Source organism: Apium graveolens, chromosome 7, assembly GCF_009905375.1.
Source record: "Apium graveolens cultivar Ventura chromosome 7, ASM990537v1, whole genome shotgun sequence".
Lineage (NCBI taxonomy): Eukaryota > Viridiplantae > Streptophyta > Magnoliopsida > Apiales > Apiaceae > Apium > Apium graveolens.
Genome location: NC_133653.1, coordinates 192,012,631 through 192,029,122, shown reverse-complemented (window position 1 = coordinate 192,029,122; position 16,492 = coordinate 192,012,631).

The following is a 16,492-nucleotide window of genomic DNA, read 5'->3' as shown; positions in this document are numbered from 1 at the left end:
TGAGATGATAGTTGCTTTTGAGAAAGAGAGAATTTAGAGCAGATGATTTGAGAATGATAAAAGAAAAGTAATGGAAATGAATTAAGCTTTTATACTATCTCAAAATTAACTGTCAAAAATAATAAAGTAAAATAAAATAACCAATGAAAATTGCCCAAAATAGCCGTTTAAAAATAAACTGTAAAAATTCCTCCAATTAAGTATACTCGATGGATAATGTTCAGGAAATTAACGGCTAAGATTAAGACAATTCGACGGATGAGGATAAACTGTTATCCGTCGAGTTATAAAATATTCCAGAAAAGTAATTGATTTTTATTTACAAACAATATTTCGACGGATGATCAAACTCTATGGATAAAGATCATCCATCGAGATGTAAATTTTAACTTAGCCAAAATTCCATCTTAGACTGAAAAATCAATTAAATTTCTGGCTGCATAACAACTTCCAAATTATCTGAAAATATTTAAGAATAATTAAGCATACCTAACTCACTTACCAACCTTGAGAAGGTGGATTCATCCAGTGGCTTGGTAAAAATATCTGCAAGCTGCTTTACACTTGGAACAAAATGTAGTTCCACAGTGCCATTCATTACATGTTCCCTTATGAAATGGTACTTTATATCTATGTGCTTTGTTCTTGAATGTTGCACTGGATTTTCAGTGATGGAAATTGCACTTGTGTTATCACAGAAAATGGGAATTCTTTCCACTTGCAGACCATAGTCTAGCAATTGGTTTTTCATCCACAAAATCTGTGCAGAGCAACTGCCAGCAAAAATATATTCAGCTTCAACTGTGGAAGTAGAAAATGAATTTTGCTTTTTACTGAACCAGGACACAAGCTTATTTCCTAGAAATTGACAGGTTCCTGTTGTACTTTTTCTATCAATTCTACAACCTGCATAATCTGCATCTAAATAGCCAGTTAGATCAAAACCAGAATCTCTAGGGTACCAAATGCCAAGTTTTGGTGTTCCCTTAAGATAACTGAAAATTCTCTTGATAGCTACTAAGTGAGATTCTCTAGGATCAGCCTGAAATCTAGCACACAAACATGTAGCAAACATTATATCTGGCCTACTAGTTGTTAAGTACAGAAGTGAGCCAACCATGCCCCTATAACTTGAAATATCCACTGACTTTTCAGTAGTGTTTAATTCAAGCTTAGTTGCAGTGGCCATGGGAGTTTTGCAGATGTGCAATCCATTAGATAAAACTTCTTTAAAAGATCATAAATGTATTTAGTTTGACTAATGAATATTCCATCATTAACTTGCTTAACTTGTAAACCAAGAAAGTAAGTTCTCCCATCATACTCATTTCATACTTACTCTGCATCAATTTGACAAATTTTTTGCAAAGTTTATCATCTGTAGAGCCAAAAATAATGTCATCTACATAAATTTGAACAAGTATACTAGAGCCATTAACATTTCTAAAGAATAAAGTTTTATCTACAGTACCTCTTGTGAAGTAATTTTCCAAAAGAAACTTTGATAAAGTGTCATACCAGGCTCTAGGTGCTTGCTTCAGTCCATAAAGTGCTTTCAAAAGATAGTAGACATATTCTGGAAAATTTGGATCTTCAAAACCAGGAGGCTGACTGACATAGACTTCCTCCTCCAAGTCTCCATTCAGAAAGGCACTTTTGACATCCATTTGATAGACCTTGAAATTGGCATGGGCTGCATATGCCAAGAAGATTCTGATGGCTTCAAGTCTTGCAACAGGAGCAAATGTTTCATCAAAATCTATTCCTTCTTGTTGACAATAGCCCTTAGCAACCAATCTAGCTTTGTTCCTGACTACTATGCCATTTTCATCCATCTTATTTCTGAATACCCATTTGGTGTCAATTGGATACTGTCCTCTAGGCTTGGGCACCAGCTTCCATACCTTATTCCTCTCAAATTGGTTTAGCTCCTCCTGCATAGCTAAAATCCAATCAGGATCCAACAAGCTTCTTCTACCTTCTTTGGTTCTTCCTTAGAAAGAAAGCTGTTGTATAGACATTCTTCTTGAGTTGCTCTCCTTGTTTGAACTCTAGAAGATAGATCACCAATGATGAGCTCAAAGGGGCGATCCTTTGTCCATTTTCTTTGTTGAGGTAGATTAGCTCTAGATGAAGAGGCCTCATTATTGTCTTGATGTGTGATTGAGTTTTGATTGTTAGAAACTCCCCCTGAGTTAATGGATCTTTGATTTGAGAAAGGGGAGCTTTCTGTAAGTGATCTATCCTGACTCTCAGCTCCTTTTGATAACCCGACGGATGGTGAATCTTGAGTACCGACGGATGAAGCTGGTTGCCTCCCGAAAGATAAGGAAGATTGTCTCCCGACGGATGAAGCATTATGTAACTCGACAAATGTTAAATTTTGTGCTTCATTGGTAGTAGATTTTTCTGCATTATCCTTTGATACTATTTCTTGATCACTTTCATCATCACTGTCATCACTAACCATCTCCACATTGTCAAATTTGAAGCTCTCATGGTAATCTCCATCTTGCAGTCCTTCAATCTTTTTATCATCAAACACAACATGTATTGATTCCACAACAATGTTGGTTCTTAGATTGTAGACTCTATATGCTTTACCAACAATATATCCAACAAAAATTCCTTCATCTGCTTTAGCATCAAACTTCCCATTCTGATCAGTTTGATTTCTCAAGATATAACATTTGCAGCCAAAGACATGAAGAAAATTTAGAGTTGGCTTCTTGTTCTTGAACAATTGATAGGGAGTCATGCATTTTGCTTGATTAATCAGAGAAATATTCTGAGTGTAGCATGCAGTATTTATAGCTTCAACCCAGAAATATGCTGATAACTTAGACTCTTCAAGCATTGTCCTTGCAGCTTCAATAAGTGATCTGTTCTTCCTTTCTACTACTCCATTCTGTTGTGGATTTCTTGCTGCTGAAAACTCATGCAAAATTCCATTTTCTTCACAAAATGCTCTCATGACAGAATTCTTGAACTCAGTTCCATTGTCACTCCTGATTCTTCTAACTTTGAAATCAGGATGATTATTGACTTGCCTTATGTGATTGATGATGATTTCACTAGCCTCATCTTTAGACTTTAGGAAATATGTCCAAGAGAACTTTGAGAAATCATCTACAATTACTAGGCAAAATCTTTTCCTTGAAATTGACAACACATTGAATGGTCCAAACAAATCCATGTGTAGCAGTTGCAAAGGTTCTTCAATTGTTAAATCAAGCTTCTTCCTGAATGATGCTTTGATCTGCTTTCCTTTTTGGCAGGCATCACACAATCCATCCTTATAAAACTTCACTTGAGGAATGCCTCTTACCAGTTCTTTCTTTACTAGTTCATTCATGGTCTTAAAGTTTAGATGGGATAGCTTCTTGTGCCATAGCCAACTTTCATCTTGACTTGCTTTGCTGAGAAGACAAGTAACAAATTCTGCATTTGATGAGTTGAAGTCAGCTAGGTACACATTTCCTTTTCTCACACCAGTGAGAACCACTTTGTTGCTCCTCTTGTTAGTCACAACACAGGCTTCTGAGTTGAAGGTTACTGAATTGCCTTTATCACAAAGCTGGCTGATACTCAACAAATTATGCTTGAGACCATCCACTAAGGCAACCTCCTCAATGATGACGTTGTCTTTTGAAATCAAGCCATATCCCACAGTATAACCCTTGTTGTCATCTCCAAAAGTAATACTAGGGCCAACTCTCTCCTTGAACTCTGTGAGCAGGGTAGAATCACCAATCATGTGTCTTGAACAACCACTATCCAAGTACCACAGATTCTTTCTATTTCACTGCACACATCAAAATCAAATCAAGTTGATTTTGGTACCCAAGTTTCCTTGGGTCCTGCCTTGTTAGCTTTCTTTTTCTGTTTCTTAGGTTTGATCTCATTTGACTTGGGGATATCAGATTCATCCTTAGTCATTTGAGTACACTATCTTTGTGTACAAATTCCTATACCCAGTAGAGCCCTTATAATTGTCCCTGGAGACTAAGAACTAAACCAAAGCATAGTTCAGTGTACACAAGATGACTATGATGACCTCAAGTCTAAGGATACTTGTACAACTATCACTATGTGAACAACTGCTGACACGTGAGTGAACTCCATCAGTTGTTCAGCTGTGTGAGTCATGTTCAGCGAACTTATTCTATAATAAGCACCTACATACTAGCTATAGTGTCACCACACAAATGTCTATGAGAACATACATCCTTCATAATGAAGCAAGCATAGTATGTACCGATCTTTGCGGATTACTAATTACCAGTTAGTAATCGTACGACCAGGAAATATTTAAGTTTAGAGTTATCATCTTTTAGGTCTCATTATTATGATCTCATCATAATCCATAAAAAGCTTTACTCTAAACTATGGTATATCTTATTTAAACACTTAAATAGATAAAGCCCGCAATAAAACCAAAACAAGTCTTTTATTAATATCAATGAAATCAAAACAGATTACATAAAAGTTATTCCTAAATCATCATACATGATTGGACTTAGGACACATCTCTTTCAATCTCCCACTTGTACTAAAGCCAATCACTCTGGTATCTAATACCCATCTTGTCTTTATGACGATCAAAGTGACTTTGAGAAAGTGGCTATGTGAGTGGGCCTGCTACGTTGTTATGTGTGTCAACTCTTTTGACGTCTCCTCTTTCAATACAATACAAGAAATGTTACCGCGCTCCCACTAACCTTTTTGTAGACACATGGTTCATCTATGTTTTTGATAAAACCAAACTCTTTGATTGTCTCATCAAAACGGATGTTCCATCTATGAGAAGCTTGCTTTAAACCATATATGGTTCGCAGCAGCTTACACACCAGGTGTTCATTTCCCTTGGAAAGAAAACCCTCTGGCTGTGTCATATACACTCCCTCTTCAAGTTTCCCATTGAGGAAGGCCGTTTTCATGTCCATTTTCCAGATCTCATAGTCGTAGTAAGCAGCAATCGCAAGCAAAATCCGAATTGATTTTAACAGGGCTACAGGCAAAAAAGTTTCATCAAAGTCAATCCCTTGCCTTTGTCTGAATCATTTTGCCACGAGCCTGGCCTTATAGGTCTCCACCTGCCCATCTGCTCCAATCTTTCTTTTGTATACCCACTTGCACCCAATAGGCTTAACACCTTCAGGAGCCTCAACCAGAGTCCATACTTGGTTGGTGTACATAGATTCCATTTCGGATTTCATGGCACTATGCCATTTCTCTGAGTCAACACTACTCATAGCCTCATTATAGGTCACAGGGTCATCATCATCAATGATTGACAACTCATTGTCATTCTCAATGACAAGGCCATAATACCTCTCAGATTGGCGAGACACTGTCCCTGACCTACGAATGGGCTGTTTCACAGAAGGTTGTTCAGTCTGAACAGGTGTTTCCACTTGATCCATAGTAGTTTGTGCTTCTTGAACTTCATCAAGTTCAATTTTGCTCCCACTGTTTCCTTCAAGGATAAACTGCTTTTCCAAGAAGGTAGCATGTCTGGAGACAAACACCCGATGATCGGTGTAAGAGTAATACCCTAAAGTCTCTTTAGGATATCCCACAAAATTACATTTTACAGATCGAGATTCCAGCTTATCTGGGTCAACTTTCTTGACATAAGCTGGACATCCCCAAATCTTAACGTGTTTAAGACTCGGTTTCCTTTCTTTCCATATCTCATATGGAGTTTGAAGAACAGATTTGGAAGGCACCTTATTCAGTAAATATGCTGAGGTTTCCAATGCATAACCCCACAGGAATACTGGAAGATTCGCATAGCTCATCATGGACCAAACCATGTCTAACAAAGTTTGATTTCTCCTTTCAGATACCCCATTCAACTGTGGAGTATATGGAGGAGTCCACTGGGAGACTACACCATTTCGTCTGAGATAAGCTAGAAACTCTCCATTCAAGTATTCACCACCTCGATCTGATCGAAGAGTTATAATACTATGTTTGGTTTATTTCTTTACTTCATACTTATATTTTTTGAAATTTTCAAAGGCTTAAGACTTGTGTTTCATCAAATACACATATTTGAATCTAGATCGATCATCTATGAAAGCAATGAAGTATGAAAATCCACCCATGGCTTGCGTAGACATTGGTCCACATACATCTGTGTGTGCCAATCTTAGCAAATCTGCAGCCCTCTCTCCATGTCCACTAAATGGAGATTTGGTCATTTTACCCAATAGACAAGACTCGCATGTAGGATATGATTCAAAATCAAAGGGGTAAAGTAACCCTTCCTTATGCAATGTCCGCAGTTTATTTTCACTAATATGACCAAGTCCGCAGTGCCACAAGAAAGTGATATTTTCATCATCCCTTTTTCTTTTATTAGTATGTTCAATTTGTAGTAAATTATGCTCTACGTCATATACATACATACCATTGTTTAAAATACTACTTCCATAAAGAATGTTATCTCTAAGAATTGAACATTTATTATTCTGAATAACAAACGAAAATCCAGCCAAGTCTAATATGGAATAGAAATAATATTCCTAACAATCGAGGGAACAAAATAACAATTATTTAGAACAATAGTCTTGCCCGTAGGCATATGTAAATGAAATGATCCTATAGCTTCAGCAGCAACTCTTGCTCTATTTCCCATCCGTAGAATCACCTCCTCTTCTTCAAGAGTCCTACTTCTCCTTAGTCCCTGCAACGAATTGCAAATATGAGAACCACAGGCGGTATCTAATACCCAAGTAGAAATTTGACTTAGTGACATATTAACTTCGATCATGAATATACCTGAATCAGAAGCGGTAGTCTCACTACCCTTCTTCTTCTTCTTCAATTCTGCAAGGTAAACCTTGCAGTTCCTCTTCCAATGCCCCACCTTGTTACTGTGAAAGCAAACAGCTTTACTCTTGGGGTCTTCGGCTTTTGGTGGAACCGGCTTTTTCTCACCTACTTTCTTCTTCTTGGAAGGGTTCTTCTTCCTTTTCTTAGGATTGGAACCTTCACCAATTAGAAGAACATAACTCTTCTTAGGGGAAAATTCGATTCCGCAGTCTTCAACATGTTGTGGAGTTCAGGGAGGCTGACATCCAACTTATTCATGTGAAAGTTCACAACAAACTGCGAGAACGAACTCGGAAGTGATCGAAAGACCAAGTCTTGGCTCAGCTCCCCATCCATGGAAAAATCAAGTTGTCCAAGACGTTCAATCAAATTGATCATCTTAAGTACATTGTCATTCACAGATGATCCCTTAGAGATCCTACAACCGAACAGCTCCTTCGATATCTCATATCGAGCTATCCTCCCTGCCACATCATACAACTCTTGTAGATGCATAAGGATAGTGTGAGCATCCATATGCTCATATTGCTTCTGTAGCTCAATGTTCATGGAAGCTAGCATGATGCATTGAGCAACATTTACATCATTTATCCACTTACGATACATAACATGTTCATCAATATGTGCATCACTAGCAGGTTCAGTAGGCTTAGGTGAGTCAAGCACATATTCCAGCTTCTCAACCCTGAGAACAATTCTCAAGTTTCGAAGCCAGTCAGCAAAATTAGGACCAGTCAACTTGTGAGCATCTAGTATACTCCGGAGTGATAGTGCAGAAGACATAACGAATATAGTAAATCTGTAAATGATGAACACATAACAACACTTAGCAAATATTCAATTTCATTTTAAGACACTATATGAATCGGGTCTTTATTCATAAGTGGCTCCCACTAGTTTATCTAATTTATACAACCCCTAAGTGAAAATTAAGCATTCATAATGCTAGTGAGAATAGGGATCCTACATTCCATCACACAACCTCGGCTATAGCACGAAACGTCATGTGATGTTCAATAGGAAGACAACTCTTGTCAATTACATCTTATGTTATTCCCTAATAAAACTTTAGCCTCTTGAATAATTGAGTCACGGCTGTAGCACGACAAACTTAATATTCTAAGTCAAGTCTAACCCAACATTTCGTACAATTGAATCAGTCTCCAACGGCCCACGGCTGTAGCACGTAACGACCTTTAGATTCTAATTCAATGTACACATCTCTATGTAATAGACAAGTATTTCTTATTTCGAAATCAAAGCCCTCGGCTGTAGCACGAAACGACAATGATTTAAAAATAAGAACCACTTTCTACCATGTTGGAAGGCTATGACCGACACAAGCCCGTTGTGTCATTGGCCAATTACTACTTGATATTATTTAATTTTAGAGGGATTATATTATGTTACAATCATAATCATATTATAAAGAGATTCTTCCTTTTAAATTAAATATTTCAAATCAGTAATCGATAATCAGATGATTCCCAGATCGGGGGGAGCATTGTCAAGAGGCGTCACTTAATACCCCTTTCTTACAGATAGAAATCTGCTTTTGACAGAATCATCCTTTCTCTCAATATTGAAAATTCATATTTAATTACGTGTTTCATAAATACAAGAATCTCATGATTGTATTCATAATATTATTGGTAAGGCAAGAAACGATTCTTATTCTAGATTTTCTAGAGCACGCCTTATATTGATTTAATTTCACCTAAATCTATCATCGCATGGTAAACATAGGCATATATCTCATATATAAAATTAAATAAACAAGTAAATGTAAAGTGCAATAAAGTAAATGTGTTTGGTTATGGCCCCATCCTATGTGATCTTTATCAAGCTCATGATAAAGATCAAGGTCAATCTAATATGGTGATGGAAATAAATACAACTACTTATTACATAAGTCTTCTTCTTTGTTTAGACTTCTTGTATGCCTCATCTTCTTCTTTGTATCACCTCCATTGGATAGCCTTCTTGAGTCTTCAATTACATTACATAGATTGAAAGTAAAACTAATCTAATGAACTTACAAGAATAACTCGAGTTACATTCGAGATTTATGATTACAAAGATTGACGACATGCAAGTCGTATTTAAAACCAAAACCAAAAGCATTACACTAAGGTCGAAAGGCCATAACTATCCACCATGCTCATACGACACATAAAAGCATGTTAAAACACATAATCTGATCTTAACATATCATATTATCCATGATCTAATCATAAAAAAAATATGACAAAAATCAGAAAAATCAGAATCAAATAAAAAAATAAGAATCACTGTTTACTGGCCGTAAACGACGTCAAACGCCTTATAGACGAGTCGTTGATAGCAAAAGCTATCAGTTTTATTCAGCGCTCATTTATTTATGGAATAGGGTATTCGTTTGCGTAAATCGGACACCAGACCCAGATTTCAGCAAATCTGCAGCAGCCAATTCAGAATCCGTATCTAATATGATTCTCATAATTAGAATAAACATAAATCATGTATATATCAGTATATATACAGATTACATAATCATCTTATAATTATACAACTCACATGAATATCATATATTCAAAACCATACATATATAAGCATATTATATCAACATCAAATCATGGCGAATCACGTACATGCTCATATATCGAAAACAGTTAAACACATAAACGAATTAAAAACTTTTTGCAAGTAGCTCTGATGCCATTTAAGGGTTTTTAGCACATAAACGCAACGAAAACGTAAATTTAAATCTTAAAAAAAACCGAAACCCTCCGCAGGATTCATGCGGAAAATAATATTTAATTCGTAGTTCAGTATGTTTACCTTAAGAAGCTTTACGTTAATGGAAAGATGGATGTCTTTAATAGCGATCCAAGAACGATGAGCGGAGATCCCTAGCAGCTGCTCCTCAAGTGTGAAGCACTCCACCGGTATCCACCAAGAGTACAATGTGTTGGAGGAGGAAGAGGTTGAGAGAATTAGTTGCCTCCCTCTTGTTCTACTTTAGAATTAGGGTTAATTATTTGGGTTGAGGCAAATAGGGTTTATAATAGTATATTTATAGGCAAAATTTTCAGCTGAAAATTTTCCATAAAATATTATTATTATTAACCCTTTAATTGATTATTCTTATTAACCAATTAACTAATAATTAAAACACCTTTTAATCATTAATCCCTTTTCTAAACACTTTAGAAAAATAATTCTCTCACTTGATTTAATTTCCAAAATTAAATTCTTAATTAATAATATTAAAAATTAATTAAATCTCATTTAATCAATTATTAAATCTGTTAATTTATTTATTTATTTCACAAATAAATAATTACCAGCCATTATTAATTAATTCCTCCACCATTAAATCATTCTCTTTTATGGTGCGACCCTGTAGGTTCAATATTAAGCCGGTAGTAGAAATAAATAATAATAAAACTATTTTATCATTATTTATATAAATTCTATAATTCATTAAATATGATAAATTAATAAATTAATCATATTTATTCTACATCGTGCGGGATACTTCTCAGCATATCGCGACTATCCGGATAATACGAATTCACTGCTTAGAATACCAAGAACCTATTCAGTGAGTAGTTACCGTACAATCAATTCCTTCTACCCTGCAATGGCACGATTAAATACAAGGTATGGAACTTGTGTCAAGCCTATCTTATTTAATCGTTTGCTTTCCCATTCACTATGCTTAGTTCTATTTAATGTAAATTAGAAACTCCTTTCTAATTTCATTCACTCTGGCCAGAGATTCCTGAACTAGCATAAGTGGATCAGCATTGAACATTCTCTTCCTTCACTGGAAGCGGTAGATCCTTTATTGATCATACACTATCTTCGTGTACAAATTCCTATACCCAGTAGAGCCCTTATAATTGTCCCTGGAGACTAAGAACTAAACCAAAGCATAGTTCAGTGTACACAAGATGACTATGATGACCTCAAGTCTAAGGATACTTGTACAACTATCACTATGTGAACAACTGCTGACACGTGAGTGAACTCCATCAGTTATTCAGCTGTGTGAGTCATGTTCAGTGAACTTATTCTATAATAAGCACCTACATACTAGCGATAGTGTCACCACACAAATGTCTATGAGAACATACATCCTTCATAATGAAGCAAGCATAGTATGTACCGATCTTTGCGGATTACTAATTACCCAGTTAGTAATCCTACGACCATGAAATATTTAAGTTTAGAGTTATCATCTTTTAGGTCTAATTATTATGATCTCATCATAATCCATAAAAAGCTTTACTCTAAACTATGGTATATCTTATTTAAACACTTAAATAGATAAAGCCCGCAATAAAACCAAAACAAGTATTTTATTAATATCAATGAAATCAAAATAGATTACATAAAAGTTATTCCTAAATCATCATACATGATTGGACTTAGGATACATCTCTTTCAAAAGTGAGGTGGCACAGATATGGAAGTAGGCATGGCAGATTTGCAATTAACAGACAAATGATTTACACTACCACACTTGACACATATTTTTCTAGGAGCATATTTATCTGGTGTATAGTTATTGTGTTTGTTAATCCCTACTTTACCATTTCTATTATTTTTCTTTTTAGGCTCTGTTTTAACCTCAATCTTTTCAAGTCTGTCACTCAATTGCTTGCCAGTCATATGACCAACATTAGCCTTCTTCTCCTTCTGCACTTGACTAGATTCTCCTGGAACAAAATTCTTGGAAACTGATCCATATTTCTCATTTAACTTGACAAGCTTGGCTTTACTCACAGGCTTGCTCACATTCGACGGATGAGGATTTATATCACTCGATGGATAACTCTTTTTGTTATCCGACGGATGACCCTCATCATCCGACGAGTCTACATCTGTTAGCAATCCTTCCACCAAATTGGATTCCAGCTTTTCCTTGTTCTTTTTCCAGGCTACATCACAAAAGGACTCAATCCCTTGAACTTTGGTGATTTGAACATGAACATCTCTAGATGTTTTCCATGCCTTAATCACCTCATGTTCTCGTTCAAGCTGCTTCTTCAAGATCTCTTCTTTCTTCAAGGACTCAGTGAATTCATCCTTAGCAATTTTACACTCAATTCTTAATTTTTCAAATTCAATGAACTGAGACTCTAGCACATTATTCCTCTCACTTAAAAATAAATTGTTTTCTTTAATTTTAGCATTTTTCTTAGTAAGAGACTTAAGTGTAACACGCAAATGATATAATTCTGTAGACATGTCATTTATAGCATCATTATACTTAGCTTTAGATAAATGTGTAAGGTTAGTGGTGATTACCTGATTACTTGAAGAACTTGTCTCTGTTTCATCAGACTTGGCCATTAGGGCTAGATTGACATAGCTGACATCCTCATCCTCATCCAGACCATCTGCAGCCCAGTCATTTTCCTGTGTAATGAAAGCCCTTTCCTTTTGTTTGAGCAGCTCAAAGTATTTTTGTTTATAATTCACAGGCTCAAACTTCTTTTTGTTGGAATCTGACTTTCTACACTCATTGGCAAAGTGCCCTGCCAAGCTACATTTGAAACACTTGAATTTTGATTTATCTACCATGTTTCTATTTGGCTTAGCTGCTCCAAAGTTCTTCTTGAACTTGAGCTTGGAAAATCTTCTGGAAAGAAATGCTAGATGTTCATCAATATCTTCCATGTCATCTTGGCTCAAAGAATCTTCATTTTCTGCTATCAGCCCCTTGCCCTTATTTTCACAGACCTTTGAAGTTGATTCAACAGCTTCCATCTTCATCTCCTTCTATTTCTCTAACTCAATAACTAGTGCAATGGACCCTCCTTTCTTATTTCCTCTCTCCATCCTCTCATCTTGCTCTATTTCAAGCTCATAAGTCTTCAGGATGCCATACAGTCTCTCCAAAGTAAACTCCTTATAATCTTGAGAGTTTCTCAATGAGACTGTCATTGGTTTCCATTCCTTTGGAAGAGATCTAAGGAACTTCATATTGGAGTATTTTGTCTGATAGACCCTTCCATGCAACTTCAGAGTATTTAGTAGTTTTTGAAACCTACTAAAAATGTCAGTGAGAGACTCACTTTCTTCACTATTAAAATGCTCATATTGCCGAATCAGTAGCTGCATCTTGTTTTCTCTAACTTGCTCAGTGCCATCACAAATAATCTGTATAGTATCCCAAACTTTCTTGGCAGTTTTGCAATTGATGATGTTGTCAAACATGTCACCATCAACTCCATTGAACAGGATATTCATGGTCTTCTTATCTCTCCTGACTTGTTCAATATCAGGATCAGACCATTCATGCCTTGGCTTGGGACAGATGGCTCATTTCCAGTTACAGCTCTCATTGGTACATAAGGGCCTCTTTCTATGCAATCTACATAGGCCTCATCTTGAGAAAGTAAATTAAGATGCATCTTTACCTTCCAATGATGGTAATTATTTTTATCCAGAAAAGGAATCTTGAATCCAACATCCTTCTTGTTCATCTTTCTATTTTGTTGTGATCTTTAAACTCTTTGTTTATCAAGAGCTTGCTCTGATACCAATTGTTAGTCCCTATCAATACAACAAAAATTACAGAAGGGGGGTTGAATGGAATTCTTGAAACTTTTTTTTGGTTTAAAAATTGTTCTAATTAAATATATATTAGTGTGAATTGATTTGCAGAGTGCGGAATAATAACTTGAAATGAATCAAAACACGAGTAATTAAAAATACAAGTCTTTAAAAACTTTCTGGTGGATTTGAATGTATCCACCAGAGATATATAATATATCAAGAGAACTCTGTATAGCAATTAGCTCACAGCTACTTACAAATTTTAACAACTAAGATTGCAGAGAAATGCTAAGAATACAGCTTACAAATGTTTCTCTCTTGGTTGCTTAGTTAGTTGTTCTATTTGCTACTCCTTGGTTTATATAACACCAAGATTACAAAGTAATAAGACAAGATAATAAAATAAAACCTATCAAGTCTAATACTATACTGCTTCATTACTCTATTCCAGCATCTTTAAATATCTTCATAATAGCATGAAAATGACAATGCTTCTTTGTTCACTAAAACCCAGTTGAATAGGCTTCCACATTCCATTTGCATACACTCGACGCATGTGACTGTGTTGTCACTGTCAACAGATGTTTGAATTCTTTATCCGTAGGGTTCATGATCATCTGTCGAGTTCATGATCATCCGTCGGGTTGTCTTGTTGATCATCCGTCGAATGACATTATTGTTTATCTGTCGGGTAGCAATCTGACACTTGACTTCATTTCATTTATGCAGAATTACAAGACATAATCTATGTACAATTAATCAACCTATTCTGCATATCTAGTTAAAGTCAACATACTTGAGTAAACTTACAGAATCTAAACAATGTGTATGCAGAAATGTGCTACAGACTTATTGTTACATAAGCTACTCACTCGATGGATAATAAATCATCATCCGTCGGGACTATATTGAGTCATTCGTCGGGACTATAATCCTTAACCGTCGAATGCTACATTTTTCACAAAGTAAAATCTACCAAGGTGTTTTGTTAATGAAATCATCAAGTACACAACATATTCACAACAAGATTATCATTAAAATAATAATATTTAGAGAAAAGTACTCGAAAAATAATATATCTTATAATTTTTTACTCAATATATTATTTGCTTGCAAAACTCCAAACCCATAGAAATTTACTTCTTTTTACGAAAAAGAAGTTGACTTAACTTGTGTTTATTAAAAGAAAATAGAGGAGAAGATATATGCTATTCAAATATACATAATTTTTTTTATAATTTATGGGGACACTAATAAAATATAACTCATAAAATAATTAACATTTGTTTTTTTGGCCTTATAATTTTTTCTAGTTTTCTACTCCAAATAATCTAAAAATTTCTTGATTTTTTATTTATAAGAAAACTAATAAAAAGTATCAAAAGTATGTTCCAAATAAAATTTGAACAATAAATATAGAAAATACAACTTAAATTAATTTTTGTATGATTCTCAATTTAATATATACATTACCTTTTATATCTATATTTTGTGTAAAAGTAAATTTTTTAAATGACAATATATTTTTATACATTCCTTATATATGAGATATGTAATTCATATTAAATTTTCATTATGAAATTTTATAGAATATCATAGTTTTAAATTGTAGTTGATAACTATTAACTACTTTTATGTCAATAACAAAATTTAATCTTTTAATAAAAATTGGCGCGGTGCACGATTTTTTAAATAATTGTTATTATGGTATATTTTGTTAAATTTCAAGTTTTTTGATGCCAAGTGAATTTTAAAACAAATTGTGAGAGTCAACAAAACTTGTAAGTCAATATCTAACTATTTATTAAAACTTCTAGTTTATTAGAATAGTTGGACGCATATATTATTTTTAATATTAGATAATTTTTTTTAAAATTTATTATGCATTGAAAATATTAAGATGCAAAATTTATTATTTTTAATAATAAGATCTTATACATATATATACACACACATACACACGAATATGCTACTCATATATTTGAAATAAGCCGTATTTTAAAACAAAAAATATTATTGACTGAAATATATAATTTTGCTTAATATTTGTAGATGTGAATATAAACGATAATTATGTTTTAATTAAAAAGTATTTTTTAGCCTAAGACACTTACAACTTCCAAATTCAATTAATTATATTTCACTTTAATTTTTTTTAAAAAAATTCAGATATATGATATAATTTTAATTTTAACCATCATAAAAATATATATTAATTTTTTAGCTGGTCTAAATATTTTTGATTTTAGTTTTGTTTTATCTTGTATTAATTGTATAAATCTTTTTTAGCGCCGATGAATAATCTGATATTATTTTATTTTATTCCGACACTAATATACAAATTGACGAATTATCTCTATTTTTGTTTAAATAAAATAATATTAATATTATAGACAGAAAACACTACGCTACTGTAATGCAAGTATTACAAGCAGTTTTATATTAGCTAAGAAATTTTTGTCATATTGTAACACCTCTGTGTTACAACAACTATAAATCTAGTGTTGCAGAGAAATGCAGGTGTTGCTCGACATGTAACACCAACACCTGGTGTTACATTAGATAATTTTTTAAATTTTAAAATATTTAAGTGAAAATATTATCAATAATTATTATTAAAATTATATTTTAGTTTATTAGTGAATTAAAACGTAATATATAATATAATAAAATTTATAAAAATAAATTGTACATAATACAAAAGTTACTTTATTTATTTTTATTTAATAAATAATATATTATTATTTAAAATTAAAAAATAAAAGATAAAAAATAAAATAATACACAATTTACTAGATGAATTATAAGGCGGCAATTTCCCCTCTAAATGAATTATTGGACAAATAAAAGTCACTCGAACAATACTCACTCCTCGGACAAACACCCTCTCCCCTCGACTCTCTCATTTCTCTCTCGAGGATAAATCAAAAACGAAATTAAAGATTCGATGAATATAAACACATGTTTATGGATGGAATTGAAGATTTGTAAATATACACACATGTTTGTTGATGTATTTTAAAGATAGTTACTAATTTTTCATTTAAATGACATTATAGGATTTAAGAGCTTCAAATTGGGGCTTTAGTTCTTTTGC